At 47.8% G+C, this 15504-nt stretch overlaps 1 protein-coding gene across 6 annotated transcripts in view; it reads right to left on the bottom strand.

The window, feature by feature from the left end:
* The window catches only part of LOC112236423 (thrombospondin-2), a 55084-nt gene that overhangs the window by 33522 nt on the left and 6058 nt on the right, over nt 1-15504 (bottom strand). The window lies entirely within an intron of this gene.

Here is a 15504-nt window from a genome sequence, read left to right as displayed (position 1 = left end):
ACTCGTCGCCAAACCCACTGGCTCCATGTCATCTACAAGACCCTGCTAGGTAAAGTCCCCCCTTATCTCAGCTCGCTGGTCACCATAGCATCTCCCACCTGTAGCACACGCTCCAGCAGGTATATCTCTCTAGTCACCCCCAAAACCAATTCTTTCTTTGGCCGCCACTCCTTCCAGTTCTCTGCTGCCAATGACTGGAACGAACTACAAAAATCTCTGAAACTGGAAACACTTATCTCCCTCACTAGCTTTAAGCACCAACTGTCAGAGCAGCTCACAGATTACTGCACCTGTACATAGCCCACCTATAATTTAGCCCAAACAACTACCTCTTTCCCAACTGTATTTAATTTTAATTAATTTATTTATTTTGCTCCTTTGCACCCCATTATTTTTATTTCTACTTTGCACATTCTTCCATTGCAAAACTACCATTCCAGTGTTTTACTTGCTATATTGTATTTACTTTGCCACCATGGCCTTTTTTGCCTTTACCTCCCTTCTCACCTCATTTGCTCACATTGTATATAGACTTGTTTATACTGTATTATTGACTGTATGTTTGTTTTACTCCATGTGTCCTGTGTCGTTGTATCTGTCGAACTGCTTTGCTTTATCTTGGCCAGGTCGCAATTGTAAATGAGAACTTGTTCTCAACTTGCCTACCTGGTTAAATAAAGGTAAAATAAAATAAATAAATAAAACCTGTCTAACAATGGAGTAAGTCCCAACTGGCACAGAATCCCCTTTGGAGATTCGGTACCAGGGCCCGTAGGGTGCACAAATGAGGAAATAGGATGCCTTATTGGACACGCTTCCAGAGTTCTCCATCTTCTGTTTATGTGATCTATGTTCACGGACGGAGTGCTGATCTACAGCTGGAAGCCTGGTCATGTCCAACACACTGACACTGATCCTGGTCAGTTCAACACACTGACATTGATCCTGGTCATGTCCAACACACTGACACTGATCCTGGTCAGTTCAACACACTGACACTGATCCTGGTCAGTTCAACACACTGACACTGAGCCTGGTCATGACCAACACACTGACAATGATCCTGGTCATCATATCCAACACACTGACAATGATCCTGGTCATCATGTCCAACACACTGACACTGATCCTGGTCAGTTCAACACACTGACACTGATCCTGGTCATCATATCCAACACACTGACACTGATCCTGGTCAGTTCAACACACTGACACTGATCCTGGTCAGTTCAACACACTGACAATGATCCTGGTCATCATATCCAACACACTGACAATGATCCTGGTCATCATGTCCAACACACTGACACTGATCCTGGTCAGTTCAACACACTGACACTGATCCTGGTCAGTTCAACACACTGACACTGAGCCTGGTCATGACCAACACACTGACAATGATCCTGGTCATCATATCCAACACACTGACAATGATCCTGGTCATCATGTCCAACACACTGACACTAATCTTGGTCATAATGTCTAACACACTGACACTAGTCCTGGTCATCATATTCAACACACTCACACTGAGCGTGGTCATCATGCCCGACACACTGACTCTGGACATGTCCAACACACTGACAATGATCCTGGTCATCATGTCCAACACACTGACACTAATCTTGGTCATAATGTCTAACACACTGACACTGATTCTGTTCATGTCCAACACACTGACACTGATCCTGGTCATCATGTCCAACACACTGACACAGAGCCTGGTCATGTCCAACACACTGACACTGATCCTGGTCATCATGTCCAACACACTGACACTCATCCTGGTCATCATGTCCAACACACTGACACTGATCCTAGTCATCATGTCCAACACACTGACAATGAGTCTGGTCATCATGACCTACACATTGAGCCTGGTAATCAAGTCCAACACACTGACAATGAGTCTGGTCATGTACAACACACTGACACTGATTCTCATAATGTCCAACATACTGACACTGATTCTGATCATGTCCAACACACTGACACTGATCCTGGTCATCATATCCAACACACTGACACTGATCCTGGTCAGTTCAACACACTGACACTGATCCTGGTCAGTTCAACACACTGACAATGATCCTGGTCATCATATCCAACACACTGACAATGATCCTGGTCATCATGTCCAACACACTGACACTGATCCTGGTCGTTCATCATGTTCAACACACTGACACTGATCCTGGTCAGTTCAACACACTGACACTGAGCCTGGTCATGACCAACACACTGACAATGATCCTGGTCATCATATCCAACACACTGACAATGATCCTGGTCATCATGTCCAACACACTGACACTAATCTTGGTCATAATGTCTAACACACTGACACTAGTCCTGGTCATCATATTCAACACACTCACACTGAGCGTGGTCATCATGCCCGACACACTGACTCTGGACATGTCCAACACACTGACAATGATCCTGGTCATCATGTCCAACACACTGACACTAATCTTGGTCATAATGTCTAACACACTGACACTGATTCTGTTCATGTCCAACACACTGACACTGATCCTGGTCATCATGTCCAACACACTGACACAGAGCCTGGTCATGTCCAACACACTAACACTGAGCCTGGTCATGCCCAACACACTGACACTGAGCCTGGTCATCATGTCCAACACACTGACAATAATACTGGTCATCAAGTCCAACACAGTGACACTGATCCCGGTCATCATGTCCAACTTACTGACACTGATTTTGGTCATCATGTCCAACACACTGACAATGATCCTGGTCATGTCCAACACACTGACACTGATCCAGCTCATCATGTCCAACACACTGACACTGATACAGGTCATCATGTCCAACACACTAACACTGAGCCTGGTCATCATGTCCAGCATACTGACAGTAAGCCTGGTCATGTCCAACCCACTGAAACTGATTCTAATCATGTCCAACATACTGACACTGAGCCTGGTAATGTCCAACACACTGACACTGATTCAGATCATGTCCAACATACTGACACTGAGCCTGGTCATCATGTCCAATACACTAACACTGAGCCTGGTCATGTCCAACACACTGACACTGATCCCGGTCATCATGTCCAACAAATTGACACTGATTCTGGTCATCATGTCCAACACACTGACAATGATCCTGGTCATCATGTCCATCACACTGGCACTGAGCCTGGTCATCATGTCCAACACATTGACACTGATTCTGTTCCATGTCCAACAAACTGACACTGATCCCGGTCATCATGTCCAACACGCTGACACCGAGCCAGGTCATCATGTCCAACACACTGACACTGATCCTGGTCATCATGACCAACACACTGACACTGATCCTGGTCATCATGTCCTGCACACTGACACTGCGCCTGGTCATATCCAACACACTGACATTGAGCATGGTCATGTCCAACACACTGACACTAAGTCTGGTCATCATGTCAAACACACTGACACTGAGCCTGGTCATGTCCAACTTACTGACACTGAGCCTGGTCATGTCCAACACACTGACACAGAGCCTGGTCATGTCCAACACACTGACACTGATCCTGGTCATCATGTCCAACACACTGACACTCATCCTGGTCATCATGTCCAACACACTGACACTGATCCTAGTCATCATGTCCAACACACTGACAATGAGTCTGGTCATCATGACCTACACATTGAGCCTGGTAATCAAGTCCAACACACTGACAATGAGTCTGGTCATGTCCAACACACTGACACTGATTCTCATAATGTCCAACATACTGACACTGATCCTGATTCTGATCAAGTCCAACACACTGACACTGATCCTGGTCATGTCCAAATCACTGAAACTGAATTTGACATCATGGTCATCATGTCCAACACACTGACACTGAGCCTGGACATGTCAAACACACTGACACTGAGCCTGGTCATGTACAACACACTGACACTGAGCCTGGTCATCATGTCCAACACACTGACACTGATCCTGGTAATCATGTCCAACACACTGACACTGAGCCTGGTGATCATGTCCAACACACTGATCCTGGTTATCATGTCCAACACACTGACACTGAGCCTGGTCATGTCCAACACACTGACACTGATCCTGGTCCTCATGTCCAACACATTGACACTGATCCTGGTCATCATGTCCAACACACTGACACTGATCCTAGTCATCATGTCCAACACACTGACACTCATCCTGGTCATCATGACCAACACATTGACACTGATCCTGGTCCTCATGTCCAACACATTGACACTGATCCTGGTCATCATGTCCAACACACTGACACGGAACCTGGTCATCATGTCCTGCACACTGACATTGCGCCTGGTCATGTCCAACACACTGACACTGATCCTGGTCATCATGTCCAACACACAGACACTGATTCTTGTCATCATGTCCAACGCACTGACACTGATCCTGGTCATCATGTCCAACACACTGACACTGATCCTAGTCATCATGTCCAACACACTGACAATGAGTCTGGTCATCATGACCTACACATTGAGCCTGGTAATCAAGTCCAACACACTGACAATGAGTCTGGTCATGTACAACACACTGACACTGATTCTCATAATGTCCAACATACTGACACTGATTCTGATCATGTCCAACACACTGACACTGATCCTGGTCATGTCCAAATCACTGAAACTGAATCTGGTCATCATGTCCAACACACTGACACTGAGCCTGGTCATGTCCAACACACTGACACTGATCCTGGTCATGTCCAACACACTGACACTGAGCCTGGACATGTCAAACATACTGACACTGAGCCTGGTCATGTACAACACAATGACACTGAGCCTGGTCATGTCCAACACACTGACACTGAGCCTGGTGATCATGTCCAACACACTGATCCTGGTTATCATGTCCAACACACTGACACTGAGCCTGGTCATGTCCAACACACTGACACTGATCCTGGTCCTCATGTCCAACACATTGACACTGATCCTGGTCATCATGTCCAACACACTGACACTGATCCTAGTCATCATGTCCAACACACTGACAATGAGTCTGGTCATCATGACCTACACATTGAGCCTGGTAATCAAGTCCAACACACTGACAATGAGTCTGGTCATGTACAACACACTGACACTGATTCTGATAATGTCCAACATACTGACACTGATTCTGATCATGTCCAACACACTGACACTGATCCTGGTCATCATGACCTACACATTGACCCTGGTAATCAAGTCCAACACACTGACAATGAGTCTGGTCATGTACAACACACTGACACTGATTCTGATCATGTCCAACACACTGACACTGATCCTGGTCATGTCCAAATCACTGAAACTGAATCGGGTCATCATGTCCAACACACTGACACTGAGCCTGGTCATGTCCAACACACTGACACTGATCCTGATCATGTCCAACACACTGACACTGAGCATGGTCATCATGTCCAACACACTGACACTGAGCCTGGTCATGTCCAACACACTGACACTGAGCCTGCTCATGTACAACACACTGACACTGAGTCTGGTCATCATGTCCAACACACTGACTCTGATCCTGGTCAGCATGTCCTGCACACTGACACTGAGCCTGGTCATGTCCAACACACTAACACTGATCCAGTTTATCATGTCCAACACACTGACACTGAGCCTGGTCATCATGTCCAACACACTGACACTGAGCCTGGTCATGTCCAACACACTGACACTGATCCTGATCATGTCCAACACACTGACACTGAGCATGGTCATCATGTCCAACAAGCTGACACTGAGCCTGGTCATGTCCAACACACTGACACTGAGCCTGGTGATCATGTCCAACACACTGACACTGAGCCTGGTCATGTCCAACACACTGACACTGATCCTGATCATGTCCAACACACTGACACTGAGCCTGGTAATCATGTCCAACACACTGACACTGAGCCTGGTCATGTCCAACACACTGACACTGATCCTGATCATGTCCAACACACTGACACTGAGCATGGTAATCATGTCCAACACACTGACACTGAGCCTGGTCATGTCCAACACACTGACACTGATCCTGGTCCTCATGTCCAACACATTGACACTGATCCTGGTCATCATGTCCAACACACTGACACTGAGCCTGGTCATCATGTCCAACACACTGACACTGATCATTGTCATCATGTCCAACACACTGACACTGAGACTGGTCATCATGTCCAACAAACTGATACTGATTCAGATCGTCATGTCCAACACATTGACACTGATCCTGGTCATCATGTCCAACACACTGACACTGATCCTGTTCATCATGTCCAACACACTGACACGGATCCTGGTCATCATGTCCTGCACACTGACATTACGCCTGGTCATGTCCAACACACTGACACTGATCCTGGTCATCATGTCCAACACACTGACACTGAGCCTGGTCATCATGTCCAACACACTAACACTGATCCAGATCGTCATGTCCGACACATTGACACTGATCCTGGTCATCATGTCTAGCACATTGACACTGACCCTGGTCATCATGTCCAACACACAGACACGGATCCTGGTCATCATGTCCTGCACACTGACATTGCGCCTGGTCATGTCCAACACACTGACACTGATCCTGGTCCACTGACACTGATCCTGGTCATCATGTCCAACACACTGACACTGAGCCTGGTCATGTCCAACACACAGACACTGATCCTGGTTTTCATGTATAACACACTGACACTGAGCCTGGCCATCATGGCCAACACACTGACACTGATCCTGGTCATCATGACCAACACACTGACACTGATCCTGGTCATCATGACCTACACATTGACCCTGGTAATCAAGTCCAACACACTGACAATGTGTCTGGTCATGTACAACACACTGACACTGATTCTGATCATGTCCAACACACTGACACGGATCCTGGTCATGTCCAAATCACTGAAACTGAATCGGGTCATCATGTCCAACACACTGACACTGAGCCTGGTCATGTCCAACACACTGACACTGATCCTGATCATGTCCAACACACTGACACTGAGCATGGTCATCATGTCCAACACGCTGACACTGAGCCTGGTCATGTCCAACACACTGACACTGAGCCTGGTCATGTCCAACACACTGACACTGAGCCTGGTCATGTACAACACACTGACACTGAGTCTGGTCATCATGTCCAACACACTGACTCTGATCCTGGTCAGCATGTCCTGCACACTGACACTGAGCCTGGTCATGTCCAACACACTGACACTGAGCCTGGTCATGTCCAACACACTAACACTGATCCAGTTCATCATGTCCAACACACTGACACTGAGCCTGGTCATCATGTCCAACACACTGACACTGAGCCTGGTCATGTTCAACACACTGACACTGAGCATGGTCATCATGTCCAACAAGCTGACACTGAGCCTTGTCATGTCCAACACACTGACACTGAGCCTGGTCATGTCCAACACACTGACACTGAGCCTGGTCATGTCCAACACACAGACACTGAGTCTGGTCATCATGTCCAACACACTGACTCTGATCCTGGTCAGCATGTCCTGCACACTGACACTGAGCCTGGTCATGTCCAACACACTGACACTGAGCCTGGTCATGTCCAACACACTAACACTGATCCAGTTTATCTTGTCCAACACACTGACACTGAGCCTGGTCATCATGTCCAACACACTGACACTGAGGATGTCCGTCATTTCCAACACACTGACACTGAGTCTGGTCATCATGCCCAACATACTGACATTGATCCTAGTCATTATGTCCAACACACTGACACTGATCCTGGTCATCATGTCCAACACACTGACACTGATCCTGGTCATCATGTCCAACACACTGACACTGAGCCTGGTCATCATGTCCAACACACTGACACTGAGGATGTCCGTCATTTCCAACGAACTGACACTGAGCCTGGTCATGTCCAACACGCTGACACCGAGCCAGGTCATCATGTCCAACACACTGACACTGATCCTGGTCATCATGACCAACACACTGACACTGATCCTGGTAATCATGTCCAACACACTGACACTGAGCCTGGTGATCATGTCCAACACACTGACACCGAGCCAGGTCATCATGTCCAACACACTGACACTGATCCTGGTAATCATGTCCAACACACTGACACTGTGCATGGTCATCTTGTCCAACACGCTGACACTGAGCCTGGTCGTGTCCAACACACTGACACTGAACCTGGACATGTCCAACACACTGACACTGATTCTGGCCATGTACAACAAACTGACACAGAGCCTGGTCATCATGTCCAACACACTGACACTGATCCAGATCCTGTCATGTCCAACACACTGACACTGAGCCCTGGTCATCATGTCAGCACACTGACACTGAGCCTGGTCATCATGTCCAACACACTGACACTGAGCCTGGTCATGTCCAACACACTGACACTGAGTCAGATCATCATGCCCAACATACTGATACTGATACTGATCATGTCAGGTGATCCTGGTCAACACACTGATACTGATCCTGGTCATCATGTCCACACACACTGACACTGATCCTGGTTTTCATGACCAATGACCACACACTGACACTGACACTGATCCTGGTCATCATGACCATCACATTGAGCCTGGTAATCAACACACTGACACTGAGCCTGGTCATAATGTCCAACACACTGACACTGATGGTCATGATCATGTCCAACACACTGACACTGATCCTGGTCATCATGTCCTGCACACTGACACTGCGCCTGGTCATATCCAACACACTGACATTGAGCATGGTCATGTCCAACACACTAACACTGATCCTGGTCATCATGTCCAACACACTGACACTGAGTCTGGTCATCATGTCCAACACAATGACACTGAGCCTGGTCATCATGTCCAACACAATGACACTGAGCCTGGTCATCATGTCCAACACACTGACACTGATCCTGGTGATAATGTCAAACACATTGACACTGAGCCTGGTCATGTCCAACACACTGACACTAAGTCTGGTCATCATGTCCAACACAATGACACTGAGTCTGGCCAAGGACAACAAACTGACACAGAGCCTGGTCATGTCCATCACACTGACACAGAGCCTGGTCATGTCCAACATACTGACACTGAGCCTGGTCATCATGTCCAACACACTGACACTGATCATTGTCATCATGTCCAACACACTGACACTGAGACTGGTCATCATGTCCAACACACTGACACGGATCCTGGTCATCATGTCCTGCACACTGACACTGAGCCTGGTCATCATGTCCAACACACTAACACTGATCCAGATCGTCATGTCCGACACATGACACTGATCCTGGTCATCATGTCTAACACATTGACACTGACCCTGGTCATCATGTCCAACACACAGACACGGATCCTGGTCATCATGTCCTGCACACTGACATTGAGCCTGGTCATGTCCAACACACTGACACTGATCCTGGTCATCATGTCCAACACACTGACACTGATCCTGGTCATCATGTCCAACACACTGACACTGAGCCTGGTCATGTCCAACACACAGACACTGAGTCTGATCATGCTCAACATACTGACACTGAGTCTGATCATCATGCTCACTGATACTGATCCTGGTCATCATGTCCACCACACTGACACTGATCCTGGTTTTCATGTATAACACACTGACACTGAGCCTGGTCATCATGTCCAACACACTGACACTGATCCTGGTCATCATGACCAACACACTGACACTGATCCTGGTCATCATGACCTACACATTGAGCCTGGTAATCAAGTCCAACACACTGACAATGAGTCTGGTCATGTACAACACACTGACACTGATTCTGATAATGTCCAATATACTGACAATGATTCTGATCATGTCCAACACACTGACACTGAGCCTGGTCATGTCCAACACACTGGCACTGATCCTGGTCATGTCCAACACACTGACACTGAGCATGGTCATCATGTCCAACACGCTGACACTGAGCCTGGTCATGTCCAACACACTGACACTGAGCCTGGTCATGTACAACACACTGACACTGAGCCTGGTCATGTCCAACAACATCACTGACACTGAGCCTGGTCATGTGTCCAACACACTGACACTGATCCTGGTAATCATGTCCAACACACTGACACTGAGTCTGGTGATCATGTCCAACTCACTGATCCTGGTTATCATGTCAACACACTGACACTGAGCCTGGTCATCATGTCCAACACACTAACACTGATTCTGGTCATCATGTCCAACACACTGACACTGAGTCTGGCTGGTCATGTACAACAAACTGACACAGAGCCTGGTCATGTCCATCACACTGACACAGAGCCTGGTCATGTCCAACATACTGACACTGAGCCTGGTCATCATGTCAACACACTGACACTGATCATTGTCATCATGTCCAACACACTGACACTGATCCTGGTCATCATGTCCAACACACTGACACTGAGACTGGTCATCATGTCCAACATACTGATACTGATTCAGATCGTCATGTCCAACACATTGACACTGATCCTGGTCATCATGTCCAACACACTGACACTGATCCTGTTCATCATGTCCAACACACTGACACTGAGCCTGGTCATCATGTCCAACACACTAACACTGATCCAGATCGTCATGTCCGACACATTGACACTGATCCTGGTCATCATGTCTAGCACATTGACACTGACCCTGGTCATCATGTCCAACACACAGACACTAAGCCTGGTAATGTCCAACACACAGACACTGAGTCAGATCATCATGCCCAACATACTGATACTGATACTGATCATCAGGTCCAACACACTGATACTGATCCTGGTCATCATGTCCACCACACTGACACTGATCCTGGTTTTCATGACCAACACACTGACACTGATCCTGGTCATCATGACCTACACATTGAGCCTGGTAATCAAGTCCAACACACTGACACTGATTCTGATAATGTCCAACATACTGACACTGATTCTGATCATGTCCAACACACTGACACTGATCCTGGTCATGTCCAAATCACTGAAACTGAATCTGGTCATCATGTCCAACACACTGACACTGAGCCTGGTCATGTCCAACATACTGACACTGAGCATGGTCATCATGTCCAACACACTGACACTGTGTACTGTCTGGACACGACCAACACACTGACACTGAGCCTGGTCATCAAGTCTACAATGCTGACGCTGAGCCTGGTCACCAAGTCTACCATGCTGACACTGAACCTGGTCATCTGCAACACACTGACACTGATCCTGTCATCATGTCCAACACACTGACACTGAGCCTGGTCATGTCCAGCACACAGACACTGAGTCTGGTCATCATGCCCAACATACTGATACTGATACTGATCATCATGTCCAACACACTGATTCTGATCCTGGTCATCATGTCCAACACACTGACACTGATCCTGGTCATCATGACCAACACACTGACACTGATCCTGGTCATCATGTCCTGCACACTGATACTGCCCTGGTCATGTCCAACACACTGACACTAAGCTTGGTCATGTCCAACACACTGACACTGATCCTGGTCATCATGTCAAACACACTGACACTGAGCCTGGTCATCATGTCCAACACACTGACACTGAGCCTGGTCATCATGTACAACATACTGACACTGATCCTGGTCATCATGTCCAACACACTGACACTGAGCCTGGTCATCATGTCCAACACACTGACACAGAGCCTGGTCATGTCCAACATACTGAAACTGAGCCTGATCATGTCCAACACATTGACACTGAGCCTGGTCATCATGTCCAACACACTGAACTCATCCTGGTAATCATGTCCAACACACTGACACTGACCCTGGTCATGTCCAACACATGAAACTGAGCCTGGTCACCATGTCCAACACACTGACACTGAGCCTGGTCATCATGTCCAACACACTGACACTGATCCTGGTCATCATGTACAACATACTGACACTGATCCTGGTCATCATGTCCAACATACTGACACTGATCCTGGTCATCAAGTCCAACATATTGACACTGAGCCTGGTCATCATGTCCAACACACTGAGCCTGATCATCATGTCCAACACACGGACACTGATCCTGGTCATGTCAAACACACTGACACTGCGCCTGGTCATCATGTCCAACACACTGACACTGAGCCTGGTCATGTCCAACACACTGACACTGAGCCTGGTCATCATGTCCAACACATTGACACAGAGCCTGGTCATCATGTCCAACATACTGACACTGAGCCTGGTCATCATGTCCAACACACTGAGCCTGGTCATGTCCAACATACTGACCCTGAGCCTGATCATCATCATGTCCAACACACTGACACTGAGCCTGGTCATCATGTCCAACACACTGACACTGAGCCTGGTCATCATGTCCAACACACTGACACTGAGCCTGGTCATCATGTGAGCCTGGTCAACACACACTGACACTGAGCCTGGTCATCATGTCCAACACACTGACACTGATCCTGGTCATAATGTCAAACACATTGACACTGAGCCTGGGCATGTCCAACACACTGACACTGATCCTGGTCATCATGTCCAACACTGACACTGAGCCTGGTCATGTCAACACACTGACACTGAGCATGGTGATGTACAACACACTGAAACTGAGCCTGGTCATCATGTCCAACACACTGACACTGATTCTGGTCATCATGTCCAACACACTGAGCCTGGTCATGTCCAACACACTGACACTGAGCATGGTGATGTCACAACACACTGAAACTGAGCCTGGTCATCATGTCAATAGGTCCACAGGTCCACAGACGATGCAATCTCAACCACACTGCACACTGCCCTAACCCATCTGGACAAGAGGAATACCTACGTGAGAATGCTGTTCATCGACTACAGCTCGGCATTCAACACCATAGTACCCTCCAAGCTCGTCATCAAGCTCGAGACCCTGGGTCTCGACCCCGCCCTGTGCAACTGGGTACTGGACTTCCTGACGGGCCGCCCCAGGTGGTGAGGGTAGGCAACAACATCTCCACCCCGCTGATCCTCAACACTGGGGCCCCACAAGGGTGCGTTCGGAGCCCTCTCCTGTACTCCCTGTTCACCCACGACTGCGTGGCCACGCACACCTCCAACTCAATCATCAAGTTTGCGGACGACACAACAGTGGTAGGCTTGATTACCAACAACGACGAGACGGCCTACAGGGAGGAGGTGAGGGCCCTCAGAGTGTGGTGTCAGGAAAATAACCTCACACTCAACGTCAACAAAACTAAGGAGATGATTGTGGACTTCAGGAAACAGCAGAGGGAACACCCCCTATCCACATCGATGGAACAGTAGTGGAGAGGGTAGCAAGTTTTAAGTTCCTCGGCATACACATCACAGACAAACTGAATTGGTCCACTCACACAGACAGCATCGTGAAGAAGGCACAGCAGCGCCTCTTCAACCTCAGGAGGCTGAAGAAATTCGGCTTGTCACCAAAAGCACTCACAAACTTCTACAGATGCACAATCAAGAGCATCCTGGCGGGCTGTATCACCGCCTGGTACGGCAACTGCTCCGCCCACAACCGTAAGGCTCTCCAGAGGGTAGTGAGGTCTGCACAACGCATCACCGGGGCAAACTACCTGCCCTCCAGGACACCTACACCACCCGATGTTACAGGAAGGCCATAAAGATCATCAAGGACATCAACCACCCGAGCCACTGCCTGTTCACCCCGCTATCATCCAGAAGGCGAGGTCAGTACAGGTGCATCAAAGCTGGGACCGAGAGACTGAAAAACAGCTTCTATCTCAAGGCCATCAGAGTGTTAAACAGCCACCACTAACATTGAGTGGCTGCTGCCAACACACTGACACTGACACTGACTCAACTCCAGCCACTTTAATAATGGGAATTGATGGGAAATGATGTAAAATATATCACTAGCCACTTTAAACAATGCTACCTAATATAATGTTTACCTAACCTACATTATTCATCTCATATGTATACGTATATACTGTACTCTATATCATCGACTGCATTCTTATGTAATACATGTATCACTAGCCACTTTAACTATGCCACTTTGTTTACATACTCATCTCATATGTATATACTGGACTCGATACCATCTACTGTATCTTGCCTATGCTGCTCTGTACCATCACTCATTCATATATCTTTATGTACATATTCTTTATCCCCTTACACTGTGTATAAGACAGTAGTTTTGGAATTGTTAGTTAGATTACTTGTTGGTTATTACTGCATTGTCGGAACTAGAAGCACAAGCATTTCGCTACACTCGCATTAACATCTGCTAACCATGTGTATGTGACAAATAAAATTTGATTTGATTTGATTTGATGTCCAACACACGGACACTGATTCTGGTCATGTCCAACACACTGACACTGAGCCTGGTCATCATGTCCAACACAGTGACACAAAGCCTGGTCCTCATGTCCAACACACTGACACAAAGCCTGGTCCTCATGTCCATCACACTGACTATAATCCTGGTCATGTCCAACACACTGACACTGATCCTGGTCATCATGTCCAACACACTGACACTGATCCTGGTCATCATGTCCATCACACTGACACTGCGCCTGGTCATGTCCAACACACTGACACTGATCCTGGTCATCATGTCCAACACACTGACACTGAGCCTGGTCGTGTCCAACACACTGACACTGAACCTGGACATGTCCAACACACTGACACTGATTCTGGCCATGTACAACAAACTGACACAGAGCCTGGTCGTCATGTCCAACATACTGACACTGAGCCTGGTCATCATGTCCAACACACAGACACCGAGGCTGTCCGTCATTTCCAACACACTGACACTGAGCCTGGTCATGTCCAACACACTGACACTGAGCCTGGTCATGTCCAACACAGTAACACTGATCCTGGTCATCATGTCCAACACACTGACACTGAGCCTGGTCATCATGTCCAACACACTGACACTGATCCTGGTCATCATGTCCAATACACTGACACTGAGCCTGGTCATGTCCAACACACTGACACTGATCCTGGTCATCATGTCCAACACACTAACACTGATCCTGGTCATCATGTCCAATACACTGACACTACGCCTGGTCATGTCCAACACACTGACACTGATCCTGGTCATCATGTCCAACACACTGACACTGAGCCTGGTCGTCATGTCCAACACACTGACACTGATCCTGGTCATCATGTCCAATACACTGACACTGAGCCTGGTCATGTCCAACACACTGACACTGATCCTGGTCATCATGTCCAACACACTGACACTGATCCTGGTCATCATGTCCATCACACTGACACTGCGCCTGGTCATGTCCAACACACTGACACTGATCCTGGTCATCATGTCCAACACACTGACACTGAGCCTGGTCATCATGTCCAACACACTGACACTGAGCCTGGTCATCATGTCCAACACACTGACACTGATTCTGGCCATGTACAACAAACTGACACAGAGCCTGGTCGTCATGTC

This window comes from Oncorhynchus tshawytscha, linkage group LG01, assembly GCF_018296145.1.
Source record: "Oncorhynchus tshawytscha isolate Ot180627B linkage group LG01, Otsh_v2.0, whole genome shotgun sequence".
NCBI lineage: Eukaryota > Metazoa > Chordata > Actinopteri > Salmoniformes > Salmonidae > Oncorhynchus > Oncorhynchus tshawytscha.
Note: the sequence above shows the minus strand (reverse complement) of the source record. Positions and strands in the feature narration are given on the sequence as shown.